Source organism: Elephas maximus, chromosome 17 (genome assembly GCF_024166365.1).
Source record: "Elephas maximus indicus isolate mEleMax1 chromosome 17, mEleMax1 primary haplotype, whole genome shotgun sequence".
Lineage (NCBI taxonomy): Eukaryota > Metazoa > Chordata > Mammalia > Proboscidea > Elephantidae > Elephas > Elephas maximus.
Window position 1 is genome coordinate 83,827,634 of NC_064835.1, and position 14,394 is coordinate 83,842,027.

General features: G+C 45.2%; 1 protein-coding gene across 1 annotated transcript in view; it reads right to left on the reverse strand.

Annotated features, from left to right (window-relative positions):
* IL1R2 (interleukin 1 receptor type 2) overlaps nt 1-14,394 on the reverse strand; it is a 96,796-nt gene that overhangs the window by 66,094 nt on the left and 16,308 nt on the right. The gene's annotated exons all lie outside the window — the stretch shown is intronic.

The window sequence follows — 14,394 nt, forward strand, 5'->3', positions numbered from 1 at the left end:
AGACATTGATTTAAGACAAAGCCTAATCTTGTAGATCGAGCCCTGCCTCATTAACAAAACTGCCCCTAATCCTGCCTCATTAACATCATAGAGGTTAGGATTTACAACATATAGGAAAATCACATGAGATGATAAAACAGTGGACAATGTCACAATACTGGGAATCATGGCCTAGCCAAGTTGACACACATTTTAGAGGGACACAATTCAACCCATAACAGCATACTTCACCCCCTTCCCAAACCTATCGTTTTTGTTGTTAGCTGCTGTCAAGTCAATTCCAACGCATGGGGCAACCTCATGTGTTACAGAGTAAAACAGCTCCATAGGGTTTTCCTGGCTATAATTTTTATGGCAGCAGATTGCCAGGCCTTTCTTCTGTGGTTCTGCTGGGTGGGTTTGAACCTCCAACCTTCAGGTTAGTAGTCGAACACAAACCATTTACACCACCCAGGGACCTTCTACCTACCACATCCTACACAAAAATCCCTTTATCTAAGCCTTTCCTCCTGGCAGATTCATCAGCCCAAGACCAACTACCACATATTTACACAAATAATCCACAGAAATAACACATTTGTTTGCCAACCTTGCCATTCCCTCCCCCTCCCCCACCCCGCCACCCCCGTGAGGTGTTTTCATAAGTGCTGCTATACTAATTTTTTTACATGGTGCTGTAAAAAAAATTAGCATAATGCACTTACAAAAAAAACCTCGCAGGGGGAGGGTGAGGTTGGCCAAAAAGCATAAAAAGTGTGTGTTATTTTTGTAAAAATATGGTATACAAATTCCATTCCATCCCTGCTTCTGGATTTTTGCACCTTTTTATCTGGAGCCCTATGGGGCAGTTCTACTCTGTCCTACAGGGTCACTATTCATCGGAATCAACTCAATAGCAATGGGTTTGGGTTTTTTTTTGGTTTATCTGGAGCCCTGGTTAAGAGCACAGGCTGCTAACCAAAAGGTCAGCAATTCAAATCCACCAGCCACTTCCTTGGAAACCCTATATGGCAGTTATACTCTGTCCTATAGGGTCACTACGAGTCAGAATCAACTCAGCATGTTTAGTTTGGTTTTCCAGGTATCATTACCATTATCAAATGTGAGATCAAAGGTTTTTGCCAGTCTCTAACCCCCGGGCCCAAGACTTAGAGACTCCAGGATCTGCCCCCGCCCTATGTCCATCTCCCAATGATGTAAGGCAAATGTGGGGTGAAAGAGAGTAGATGAGCACAGTGGGCTAAGGCAGGGGATGGCTCCATTTTGCTTTTATCAGAAGTGAGCAGTGCAGGCTGATGTGGGCTCAGATTAGACGGTATTTGTGAATATTCTTTGAAATGGTTAAAAATATAAACGCAAAAACACATAACAACAACAAAATGAATAAAACCAAACCATGCACTTATATAAGATGCTATTGCCTGTGAAATGTTGCCTACCTCCTTACAATTTGGGGAGTAATCATAGGGACCCTTACTACAGCATTTGCATTTTATAAGGAACTACTTATTTGTTTGGAGTTCCTGGGTGGTGCAAGGGTTAACTCACTTCCGTGGAGAAGATCTGGTGATCTACTTCCAAAAAGTCAGCCATAGTATCTACACTATGAATCGCTGGGAGGGTTAAAGGGGATAATACATAGAAAGCACCTAGCTTTGGTGCCTGACCATAGCAAGTACTTATAACAAGTTCTTAATCATTTTTGTTATTGAAAATTTTTTTTTTTTTTTTTTTTTTACAGGGCCAGATTTGAGGGAACCAAGGGATGTAGTAACTCTTCCAGAAGAATTTGATTGTCAATTTATCACTGTGCTAAGCATTACATAGAAGTAAGGAGAAATCAGCACAGCTGACTGCCCTCAACAAGCCTAGGATTAGGAAGCATAAACAATCTATGCTTGACTACTAACCTAAAGGTTGACAGTTCAAATCCACTCATCCGCACAGCTGAAGAAAGACCTGCCGATCTGCTTTTGTAAAGATCACAGCTAAGAAAATCCTCTGGAGCTGTTCTACTGTATAACACACGGGTCGCTGTGAATCAGAATCCGCTCCATGGCAACCGGTTTGGTTTTTGTTTTTGTGGCACAAGTGGCTCATTTGGACTTTAAATGAGACTTCAGAGGAACAAGGGCAGCAGTGCTGTGGGGAGTCGGAGACACTGAGAGCATGATGAGCCGCACCTAGTGGAGGAAGGAGATTTAGGGTAGCGTAGCCTGCAGCACCAGGCCGTCCAGGAATGACAGACGAGAGGCTCGTGCACTTGCAGAATAGGGCCAGTTGGTCGTGGGAGCTCCTTTGAAATCTCTACTGGGGAAATATAATTAAAAACAAAATCTACTCCCAACCCAGAGATCCTCTCCACAAAAATAGAAAAGGAAGAAAACAGTTTTATTATTAAATAAGCGTTAAACCAGAATGTGATGCTTCTCAAGTAATCCGCTAAAGAAATTACAAAGGCAGAAAGGGAAAAAAAGCTATCCTTTATTTAGCTAAGTGGAGCCCCTGGATGGTGCAAGCAATTCAGCTGCCAACCTAAAGGCTGGCGGTCTGACTCCACCCAGAGGTGCCTCGGAAGGAGAGACAGTTGCTGTCAAATCAACTGACGGTGATTCCATGTACGTCAGAGTAGAACTGTGCTCCACAGGGTTTTCGATGACTGATTTTTCAGAAGTGGATCACCAGGCCTTTCTTCCAAGGAGCTTCTGGGTGGACTTGAACTTCTAGACTTTCAGTTAGCAGCCGAGACCATTTGCATCACTCAGGGACTGCCTCAGAAGAAAGGCCTGGCCATCTGTTTCTGAAAACACAGCCGTTGAAAACCTTATGAAGCCCAGTTCTACCCGGACACACATGGGGTTGCCATGAGGCAAGATTAACTCAACAGCAACTATTGTTTTTTTTTTATCTAAGTGGATACAACTCATTACATTCATGTTTTCTAGATAAAATTGCTAATTATCTAGCATATTTATGGCCTGAGACAAGTAGAGCCACCTGAAATTATACTAATCTCCTTACAAGAAACTGGGAGAGAGGGGAGAATTTTCCTGATGACGACATTCAAGAGATGGCACCCAGGTCCTTTAGGAAACATCTTGGCTTTACATACTTCTCAAAGAGACAGAGAAAGAACTTACACGTTTTCTAAAGTGAATTTTGAAAGAAAAGGGGAAGAGAGATCTCTTCTCTATTTTCAACAGGGAGAATTAAAACCTCTTAAAATCAGCCAACGAAAACCCTATGGATCCCAACGGTTCAGTCCATAACTGATCACAGCGATGGCGCGGGACTGGGCAGCATTTCATTCCGTTGCACATGGGGTCACCATGAGTCAGGGGCCAGCTTCGTGGCAGCTAACAACAACAAAATTGTAATTTGAGTTTCCCTTTCATCTCTTCCGAACATTCATAAAAAGAAGACCTGAGTGTGGAACCCAGCCAGCAGGACAGGAGAGTTTGATGCGTTGGTGGTGGTGGTGGTTGGGTGCCGAGGAATTGGTTCTGACTCAAAGCTGTCCTATATGACGGAGCAGAACTGCCCTATAGGGTTTCCAAGACTGTAAACCTTTATGGAAGCAGACTGCCACATCTTTCTCACAAGGAGCGGCTGGTGAGCCTGAACCGCCGATCTTTCTGTTAGCAGCCAAGTGCTTACCCACTGCACCACCAGGGCTCTTCTGATGCTTCGAATAACTCAGTATTTCCCAATGATTAACATTACTTCTATTGTGGGACCTTTGCAGTTATAAGATCTTCAATACACACACGTTCTCATGTAACCCTCACTGAATGGGCTGTAAAGGATTCTCTCCCTTTGACACAAGGGTTCCAAGGTTTGCTCAAGGTTCCTGGCTGAGGACAGGGCCCATTCACTACAGCTGCTATCTCTAAAAGAACCCATTTCTCAAGCTTCTGTGGGCGGAAGAAGTGCCGAGATTGGTTAGAAATCCAGATTCCTGAAACCACGCCAGCTCCCCAGAGTTTCCACTTAGGAAAGTGCAAAGGGCCCAGGAATCTGCATTTTAACAACCTGCCCTGGTAAGTCTCATATAACATCTCAGATCATGCATAAGAAAAAATACAAGACAATGTCCTGGATCCCCAAGGGAAACCAATGAATCGGTCTTTCCTTCTCTCTCTCTCTCTCTCTCCCTGTATCAGCATATATGTCTCTCTCCTCTCTAAGGAAGAAGAACAAGGAAACCCCTTCTGAAACGAGCAGGAGCGGGGAAAAGCCATCCCACAGAGTGTGTCTTTTCCGGGAAGAAAGCAGAAGTATGGCCTAGAGGACAGACGATGAGAACAAAAACCAAAAAATGAAACTCACTGCCTTTCAGTCGATGCCGACTCATAGCGACCCAATGTGACAGAGTACAACTGTCCCATAGGCTTTCCAAGGCTCTAAATCTTTATGCAAGCAGACTGCCACATCTTTCTCCCATGGAGTGGCTGATGGATTTGAACCACTGACCTTTCAGTTAGCAGCTGAGTTTTTAACCACTGTGCCACTAGGGCTCCTTCCAAGAGAACACAAACTCAAAAAAACCAAACCCATTGCTGTCAAGTCAATTCCAACTCATAGTAGAACAGAGTGGAATTGCTCCATGGGACAGTGTGGAATTGCCCCACAGGGCTTCCAAGGAACAGCTGGTGGATTCAAACTGCCGACCTTTCAGTTAGCAGCTGAGCTTTTAATCACTGCACCACCAGGGCTCGAGAGAACATGAGGAAGGGAGAATTAGAAACTGAAGGGAGGTTTCTCTCCTCCTCCCCCAGCAGAGGCCAAACCCACCTCTGGCCTCTCCCTGGTTTCCAGCTGGGGCCTAATAAGCCCTTTTCGGGATTTGGAGCCTGCAACATCTGAGAAGCATGAGGAAACCAGATGGCCTGAGCAAAGAGTTCAACTCTGAGAGCTGGGAGAAGCTGGGCCTAGTGCCCTATGGTGTCCAGGGTCTGTGGCCTGCTGCTGGGTACTGTCTGTCCAGATAGATTTAGAATACTACCCTCTGAGAACTTACTTCTGTAAGATACTGGTGGTGCTAACATCAGCTCTCTCCAAATCCCTCTTGCTGAAAGGTTTCAGCAAGTAATACAGGAGTTAAAAATCGAAAGCAGGGGTTCCTTGAACTCGCTTAGGTCTGCTCTCTGACTACAGATGTGTTAATGATGAGTTTTCAGAAACCCACTTTGGAGCTCCAATGTATTACATCTTAAGAGGTTAGCCCCACATTTCCCAAACCACAAAGAGCCCCATGAAAGACTGAGTCCACTCCTGCCACCTGTCTGCATGACGCTCTCTGCCTTACAGGGCTATCCATCCTCACTCTAGTCTAAATCACACCCTGGTAGTCCTCTCAGTGTGCAAGAAAAAAGACCACCTAGCTGGATGATAGTGGTTTACACCTTAGGACTTGATCCTCTACCCCAGCTACTGTTATTTTTATGCTGCCTAGGGGCAAACTAGCCCCTCCTCATCTTCTCCATAATGAGCAGGGTGGACCCCAATTTTGGACCCCATGATATCAGTTTAGCTATTTCCCCCTCACAGCTGCATACCTATGGAAAAGACTTGACATTGACAGCTATATGCTCCTGAGAGCTCTTGCATGTGTTCTAACTTTGATTAACAGCCACCCTGCCCTCTGTGGGAAATCCCTGGGTGGCACAAGCCTTTTGGTTGGTGGTTCTAGCCCGCGAAACAGCACTGAAGAAGAAAGGTCCGGCGATCTATAGCCATAAAGATCACAGCCAAGAAAACACAATGGAACAGTTCTACTGTGTGACACTTGGGGTTAGCATGTCGGAATTGAGTTGACAGCAACAAGTTTGGTTTTTGATTTCTTGCCTTGTTGCCTGTGAGCCTGAGCAGGATGAGGTCTCTGCTGACTTGTTCATCCATGTGACCCACACAGTACCTGGTGCTGAGTCTCTAGCTAACATGCTCCACAACTCTAAGCAGGATAAACTCAGAGATAGACATTATAGTCCAAAGGTTGAAAACCAAAAACAAAGAGAGAATTTTTAAAGCAGGTAGAGAGAAGTGACTCAGCACATACAAGGAATTCTCAATAAGATTCCCAGGGTGGGAAGCAAGGTCCCAGGGAGCCATAGGACCACAGCCAGGGAGACTGACTGGGGCAGGGGGAAGGTGCTCAGGTAGAAAGAATGCTACATGGCCACATGCAGGCTTGACTGCTTCCCTTCTCTGTGACATGGTTCACCTGATCTTCTTTCTTTTCTTCCTTGATATCTCTTAGTGTCTAGGCTGTAGTGGGGTGAGGAGGCATGGTTCCCAGGTGCTCAGGGTCCCACTTCTTGGAAAAGAAGTACCAGCACGCTGTCACAGACCTTCATGGTTGTGGCTGCCCTGGGCTTCTGTCAGGCAAGGCTACTTCATCTAGAGAAGTCCTCGGGTGAGGTGGTGGGGGTGGGGATAATCAAAGCCACAGCCAAACATGCTTTATCTTCCCAGAGCACTAAATGTACTCAACTGATATGGAATTTAAAATATTACAGATAGTATTACTTAAAATCCCACATAAAACAAATGGAGGAGCCCTGGTGACACAGTGGATAAGAACTCAGCTGCTAACCAAAAGGAAGGCAGATCAAATCCACCAGCTGCTCCTTGGAAACCCTATGGGGCAGTTCTACTCTGTCCTATAGGGTCACTCTGAGTCGGAATACACAGCAAGTTTTTGTTTGCTTTTTTTTTCTTTTTCGCTAAAGCAAATAGAGATTATATTATGGACCACGATTTAAAATTTCATTTCTAAGCTAAAATGGGAGGGAACAAACACATTTCATGCTTGCTCTCTGGGGCTAAGCGCTGCTCTCTGCCTCTTCACCTTCAACCCGTGGCAGAGGCACCTTAGCCGGAAACTGTAAGAACTTGGGTGGTGTGCTGACAGGACCACCTAGTAATGTAGGCAGGGCAAGGGTTTTTCTTCCCATTTTTTGTGGGTGAGGTCCAGAGTGGTTAAGCCATGAGCTTGTTATTTTCCATCACACATGGCACGCACACATGCACACATGCACCCATGCCGTGCCCTGCTTTGTGAGGCTGGCCCCTGCACACTGCATCATTCAGACTTCCTATTCAGCCCACAGGAGGCCCAGCAGGAGACTGGAAGGTGGGAGGAGAGAGAAAGGGTGGGGCTCCACACTTAGAGCTGCCACAAGGCATCCCTTCTCATTGCTCCAGCTCTCACCAGGCTCAGTGACCTGGATTGAATCATGCCTCCCAAAAAGAAATGTTGAAATTCTAACCCCTGGTACTTGTGAACACAGCCTTGTTGGGAAACAGGTCTTTGCAGATGTTCTCAGTTAACACGAGGTCATACCAGAGGAGGTTAGGTCCTAATCCCACATGAGTGGTGTTCTTATAAAAAAGAAGACACACGGAGACACAGACAGGAAGGATGGCCATGTGAAGATGCATGACAGGCCAAGGAATGCCTGGGTCTACCAGGAAGTGAGAGCGACAAGAAGGGGCCTTCTCTGAGCCTTCAGAGAGAGCCTGGCCACACCACCACCCTCTTTCGGACCACTAGCCTCCAGAACTGTGACAGAATAAATTTCTGTTCTTGTAAGCCACCCAGGTTGTAGTATTCCGTGACAGCAGCTCTAGCAAGCTAAGACCCTCAGGAAACGCCATTTTCTCTCCTTGACCTCCACGGAGGCGGGACACCTACCCCTTGTCGTTCTTCTAACCTGCCCACACCCTGGGAAAGTCCCTCTATGCAACACATCTGCTTGAATTGTTTCCTGTTGGGACCCTGGTGGATACAAGAGGTCTGGTCAAGGTCACATAACTAGCAAAAAGCAGAACCAGAACTAGAATTAGCACTGTCTCTGTCTTCCAGATCCAGCTCTCTGTATTTCATTTCAAAATACTAATAAAAAATAAAAAAATAAAAACATAGCCATTGAGTTGATTCCTCCTCACAATGACCCTATAGGACAAAGTAGAACTGCCCCATAGGGTTTCCAAGACTGCAAATCTTTACAGAAGCAGGCTGCCAATCTTCCTCCTGTGGAAGGGCTGGTGGGTTCGAACTGCCATCCTTTCAGTTAGCAGCCGAGCAGGTAACCACTGTGCCACCTGAGCTCCTTCATTTCACTTCAAAGCCTCCTAAATCCTCAGGCAAATGCCTTCATTACCGTAAAAATGGTCACAGGACGGAGGGGACCAGGGGATAGGCGGTATGAATAACAATCTTCTCGTGGGTTAATCTTCTGGATTAATCTCCACTCATGATTGACTTGGTTTATATGGTATGATTCCCGCTCTCCACCCCCACCCAGCATCCCTGACCAGCACCCTCACTTCCAGCAGAAGGCCTTGGCTAATTCTGCTTTGCTATTGCTAAAGCTCAAATGAGTTGCTTTCCTCAGCCCCGCCAGGGGTTCCGTAGAAGTAGGGCCAGGAATTCACCGGATTGAGGGGGGAATTGTAAAGGCAGAAGGCACTGAGCTAGGAGCTTCACAGAATTACCTCATTTCATTTTCTAGCATTCATCAAGTTGTATGTGTCTAGTCCCATTTTAAAGACCTGGAAACTGAGGTAAAAAGAGCATGAGGCTCTTTGTCCAAGGCCCCACCCACCAGTAAGTGGCATAATCTTTTTTCTCTACCTGACGTCCATCTGTCAGCATTCAAAATCAGGATGGGCTGCGGCAATTATATGTGAAATGCCAAGGCTTCGGGACCAATGCCAGAACCCCCTGGTTTTGTTTTAGAAGTGCACTGCGTTTCAACACTGGGGTTGCCTAACAGTTTTTCGGTTGCAGGGAGGTCACACCGGAGTTTTTCTGCCTTGTTGAGAAACAGTGTGAGGTTTGCTCGGTGCAGAACAGAAAGACATTATGAAATGCCACTAACCAGAGCCCAGGTGGCCACAATTAGTTCTCTGCTCCAGGGAAAAGGTTACGGGAGGCTGTCTCAGAAACGGTGCTTTAGGTCAAGCTATTATTACGTTACTGTTGACCCAAACCAAAAACAAAAACAAACTCATTGCCTTTGAGCAAATTCCAGCTCATGGCAACCCCATGTGTTGCAGAGTGGAGTGGCTCCAGAGGGCTTTCCTGGCTGTAAGCTTTAGGCTGGTAGTCAAGCACAAGCCATTTGCACCACCCTGAACTCCAGGGGCCCCTCAATTCCTTAGACTCTGATGTAGGATCACAGGCCCCACTGAGATGAAGGTCCAGGATTCCAAAGAATACTGACTCTCTTTCCAGCAGCTTTGTGCCCACAGGATGAGTCAGCAGGCAATGTGACCAAGGAGGAAATTCTCAGGAACTTCTGGATGAATCTGTAATACTTCAAAGCACGCAAAGCTGATGGCCATGGCCTCTGCTTGTACAAAATTATTTTAAAGACACTACCGCTTATAATTTCATCAGTTAGCCTTCAGTCCTTGCACAAGGGGAGGGAGGAATATGAAGTAAGAATCAGAAGGCTGACATTCTAGTTCTTGCTCTGCAGAACTCAATAAATCACCTCGGACATAAGTCTTGACCTCTTTGTGCCTCTGTCAAAAAAGGTCAAGTATGAGATCACCTTAGGCACAATTTTAGGGTGGCTGTGGGCCCTCCATCTCTCATAGTCTGTGGGAGACCTCAACCATCCTGCTGACCTGCCTGTTTCTCCCTGACCCACGTTACACTGACAGGTAAAGAAGGTCAGCTGCTGCTGGTATACGGTCGACCTGAACCCCCCCAGTGATTCTACCCCACCTTTCCCAATGGCTGAGTCAACTGGAGACCGCCGTATCAGGAAAGAACATTCTCCCCACCTCCCCCAGCCATTGGGAACTCACCATCGCAACTGATAAAATCAAACTCCAGCCCTTTAGGGTAGGTAGCAGAGGAAAATCACCATGTCGCAAGGGGTCAAGTAAACCCTTGTTTGGTTTGCCAAGACTCACATTTCCAGTGAAATGCTTGGTCTTTCTGAGGAATTTGGTCTTTAAAAAGTAGTCAGGTAAAAAGGGAGGGGTTCTGAGCAAAAGAAAATACACAAGAGCCTTAGTTCAAGACCCAGCACGGCATGTTGGAGGAACCTCTGACAGGTAGTTGGTTCATTACCCCAAAAAAAAGCCCCCAAGGCAGTGTCCCAGGTGCATTGTTAGTACATGCTGCCTTCAGCCTTCAGCCTCCAGCCAAGTTGGCCTCCCGTAGAGCTGCAGATCCCACAGGCACATCCACCTTGCCTGAGCAGAGCCTGCAGGCAGGATTTGTTACTTCCTGTGGTTAAGAGCTCAGCTGCTAACCAAAAGATGGGCAGTTCAAATCCACCAGCTGCTCCTTGGAAACTCTGTGGGGCAGTTCTACTCTGTCCTATAGGGTCGCTATGAGTCAGAATCAATTTGACAGCGATGAGTTTGGTTTGGTTTGGGATATCAACAACAAAACAATCAATTGTTTGAGACTCCTGCAATACCAAAAGCAACCAAAAGAGTAAGACAGAGAGCCTTGGCACTATGCTCAGAGATCAAAAAAATAACTGCCAGCCATCCAGTTTATCATTGTGAAGATGCTTTATGAGCTGAAGTGGTATTGGAAGAAATGCGCTTAATGAAATCCCAGAGGTCCAGGATCAATTACATAACTTTTAAGATGGGGTAGAAGATATGGTAAGATGGCACTTGGTACCCAATATAGTCTTTTTGTACTGAAGACTCAAAAATCTTTGCTGCTGAGGCTCTAGATGCAAAATAGGTCTTATCAATTAGATTCAATTCTTCATGGTTTGTAAGGTAGAAGGAAGGTGCAATCATTGTCCAGTAGCTTCTGCTGTTGCTACTGGCAAGCATGGTCATAGAAACTGTTATGGAGTGAATTGTATCCCCCGAAAGTATGTGCTGTAAATCCTAACCCCTAAATGTGTGGAGGTAATCCCATCTGGGAATCGGGTTCCATTTGTTATGTTAATGAGGTTATATCAGTGTAGGATGTGTCTTAAACCAATCACTTTAGAGATATAAAAGGAGCAGATTATGCACAGAAGGAAGAACAGATGGGAGAAGATAGATGCCATGCCACATGAAGACCACCAAGGAACTGAGGGACACAGGCTGAAAAGACACAAGGACCTTCCCCCAGAGCCAACAGAGAGAGAAAGCCTTCCCCTAGAGTTGCTGTCCTGAATTTGGACATCTAGCCTCCTAAAAAAAAAAAATTTTTTTTTTTTTCTGAGAAAATTAATATCTGTTTGTTAAAGCCACCCACTTGCAGTGTTTCTGTTGTGGAAGCACTAGATAACTAAGACAGAAACATTGGGTTTTTCTGGAAAGGCCCTCTGGAGGCCACTCACCAGCTCCTGCCCCGTCCACTCCCTCAACCCACGATAGACAGAGGTATATTCTTTGAACAAACCAAACAATGGAGGCTCCAGACTTTAGAACATGAAAAGCAGTTAAAATTCTGAGCTAAACACAGGAGAAATTTTATCTGACTCAGATAAAATTCTGCTTCCAGAATTCCCCTAGCCAGATCTGTATCACCTCCACCACAAGAAATCAAAGGGTATGTGAGACATTTGGCAATCTCAAATCACTCAGAGAAAACATCTCCAAATCTGGGGTCCTCCAATGGAAAGGCCAGCCAACCACCTGATCACACTAATGAAGCCCCAGCAAACAAAGCCTGCACAGGACAGTAAGCTTCTAATCTGCCATCTGGTGCCTCGCTCTTAAACATGAATGGGCAGTGATGAATCATCAGACATTTGAGGAACATGCCCAATGTGAAACACAGGAACCAAAAACAAACAAACAAACAAATTGAGGAGACAAAAAAATAAGGAACTAGAAAAACAAACAAAGAAGCCTAAAATGTCCTTAGACAAATAAGCGAAGACATTGTGTTCACAGAATAATAATAGGGTCCCACAAGAAAAGAATAATCAGAGAACAAGAACAATCTCTTGGGAACTAAAAATAGGAGATAAGAAGGCGGAGCCAAGATGGCGGAATAGACAGACGCTTCCGTGGAGCCCTGTTTACAACAAAGACCCGAAAAAACAAGGGAAAGAAGTATATCTGTGACAAGCTGGGAGCCCTGAGCATCAAAGGCAAGCTTAGACAATGAACTGAAGGGCAAGTGAAGGAAGAGACCATTCAGAAGTGGAGAAGACTTACCAGACCTGAATCACAGGGAGCCCTCAGGCACCATTCCTGGAGCAGCGGAGGCAGCAGCGGGCTGGCACTAGCGTTGGGCCACAGTGTCCTCAGGGAGAAGCAGCAGCCACACAGTCCACTCACACCTCCGGAACCTGAGGAGAAGGGCGCTCTGGGCAAAAGCTAAGCACCTGCGTATATTTTACCGCGCTCCCCCCCACCCCCAAGCCAGCTTCAGCGGCTGAATCCCTGGGCCTGAGATAGGCCCTGGTGAGCACCTAGAGCCATCCTCCCGGCCTTGGGGAAGGAAAAATTTGAAACTGGGGGGAAAAGATAATTTGCTAGCTCCATTAACTGGAGGAGCTCAGGACAGAAGTGGCTCTTGTCCAGGCATAAACCGTCTGTGGACTTTGAGCACCTTTCCCATCTGCATGGACCTGTGTGGGCCTATTTCGGGACAATAGACCCTTGTTGGCAAACTCCAACCATTTCAGCTGTGCCATGGAGAGGTGGGTGTTTAATGTTCGACATTGCTTTGCCTATTAAACAAGGCCCTCACCTACCCACGACAGGGACCTAAGGACTTGTAGCTCCACTCAGGTCACGCAGCCACCCAAGGCAGGGGTCCAAAGATAACTGGTACCTGCCAGTCCTTACAACAAAAACTTTGGCTGCCCATGGTCCCTCTGCAGAACGCACCACCAGCATGCTCTAGGGAACAGAGATGTGTTTTCTTCAGAGACACTTGGGGGTCGATTCTCAGCCCCCTGCCTTGTTCAGAGCGTGACCCCTGCTGCAATCAGATACAGGTATATACACCAATCACCCATGCCCCTCTAAGACTGTAGGACAGAGCCTGTACCACACACTTGATATCAGCTACCTGGAAACCTGAGCTGAATTCATACAAGAAAACTGAATGGACTCCTAGACTGATATACCTGATAACAGCTCTAACCAGCTGGGGACAGGACACCAGAGCTCCAAAGGTTAAAATAATCAAGCTAGATCACTCAACCAACCCATAGGGGTATACCAAACAAAACAAAGCAAGCAGCTACGACACAGTAAGCAAGTATAAACTAATACAATAACTTATAGATGGCTCGGAGACAACAGTCAATATCAAGTCACATAAAGAAACAGGCCATGATCACCTTCACAGGCTCTAAAAACAAAGAATCCAGGGATCTTTTCGGTGAAAGTGCATTCCTGGAAATACCAGATGCAGAATACCAAAGTTTAATATACAGAACCCTTGAAGACATTAGGAAGGGAATGAGTCAATACGCAGAACAAGCCAAGGAACACACAGATAAAGCAATTGAAGAAATTAGAAAGATTATTCAGGAACATAATGAAAAGTTTAATAAGCTGGAAAAATCCATAAACAGATGGCAATCAGAAATTCAGAAGATTAACAATAAAATTACAGAATTAGACAACTCAATAGAAAGTCACAGGAGCAGAATTGATCAAGGAGAAGCTAGAATTTCTGAACTCGAAGATAAATCACTTGGCACTAATATATTTGAAAAAAAATCAGATAAAAGAATTTTAAAAAATGAAGAAACCTTAAGAATCATGTGGGACTCTATCAAGAGAAATAACCTACGAGTAATTGGAGTACCAGAACAGGGAGGGATAACAGACAATACAGAGAAAACTGTTGAGGATTTGTTGGCAGAAAACTTCCCCTGATATTGTGAAAGATGAGAAGATATCTATTCAAGATGCTCATCGAACTCCACATAAGGTAGATCTTAAAAGAAAGTCACTAAGACATAATCCAGCTTGCCAAAACCAAAGATAAAGAGAGAATTATAAGAATAGTGAGGGATAAAAGAAAAGTCACCTACAAAGGAGAGCCAATAAGAATAAGCTCGGACTACTCGGCAGAAACCACGCAGGCAAGAAGGCAATGGGATGACATATTTTAAAAATTGAAGGAAAAAATTGCCTGCCAAGAATCATATATCCAATAAAACTGTCTCTTAAATATGAAGGTGAAATTAAGACATTTCCAGATAAACACAAGTTTAGGGAATTCGTAAAAACTAAACCAAAACTACAAAAAATACTAAAGGGAGTTCTTTGGTTAGAAAATCAGTAATATCAGGTATCAACCCAAGACTAGAACACTGGGCAGAGCAACCAGAAGTCAACCCAGACAGGGAAATCAAAAAAAAAAAAAGCCCAACACAGGGTAACGATGTTATTGTATAAAAGAAGACAACATTAAAATAATAAAGAAGGACTAAGAAATGTAAT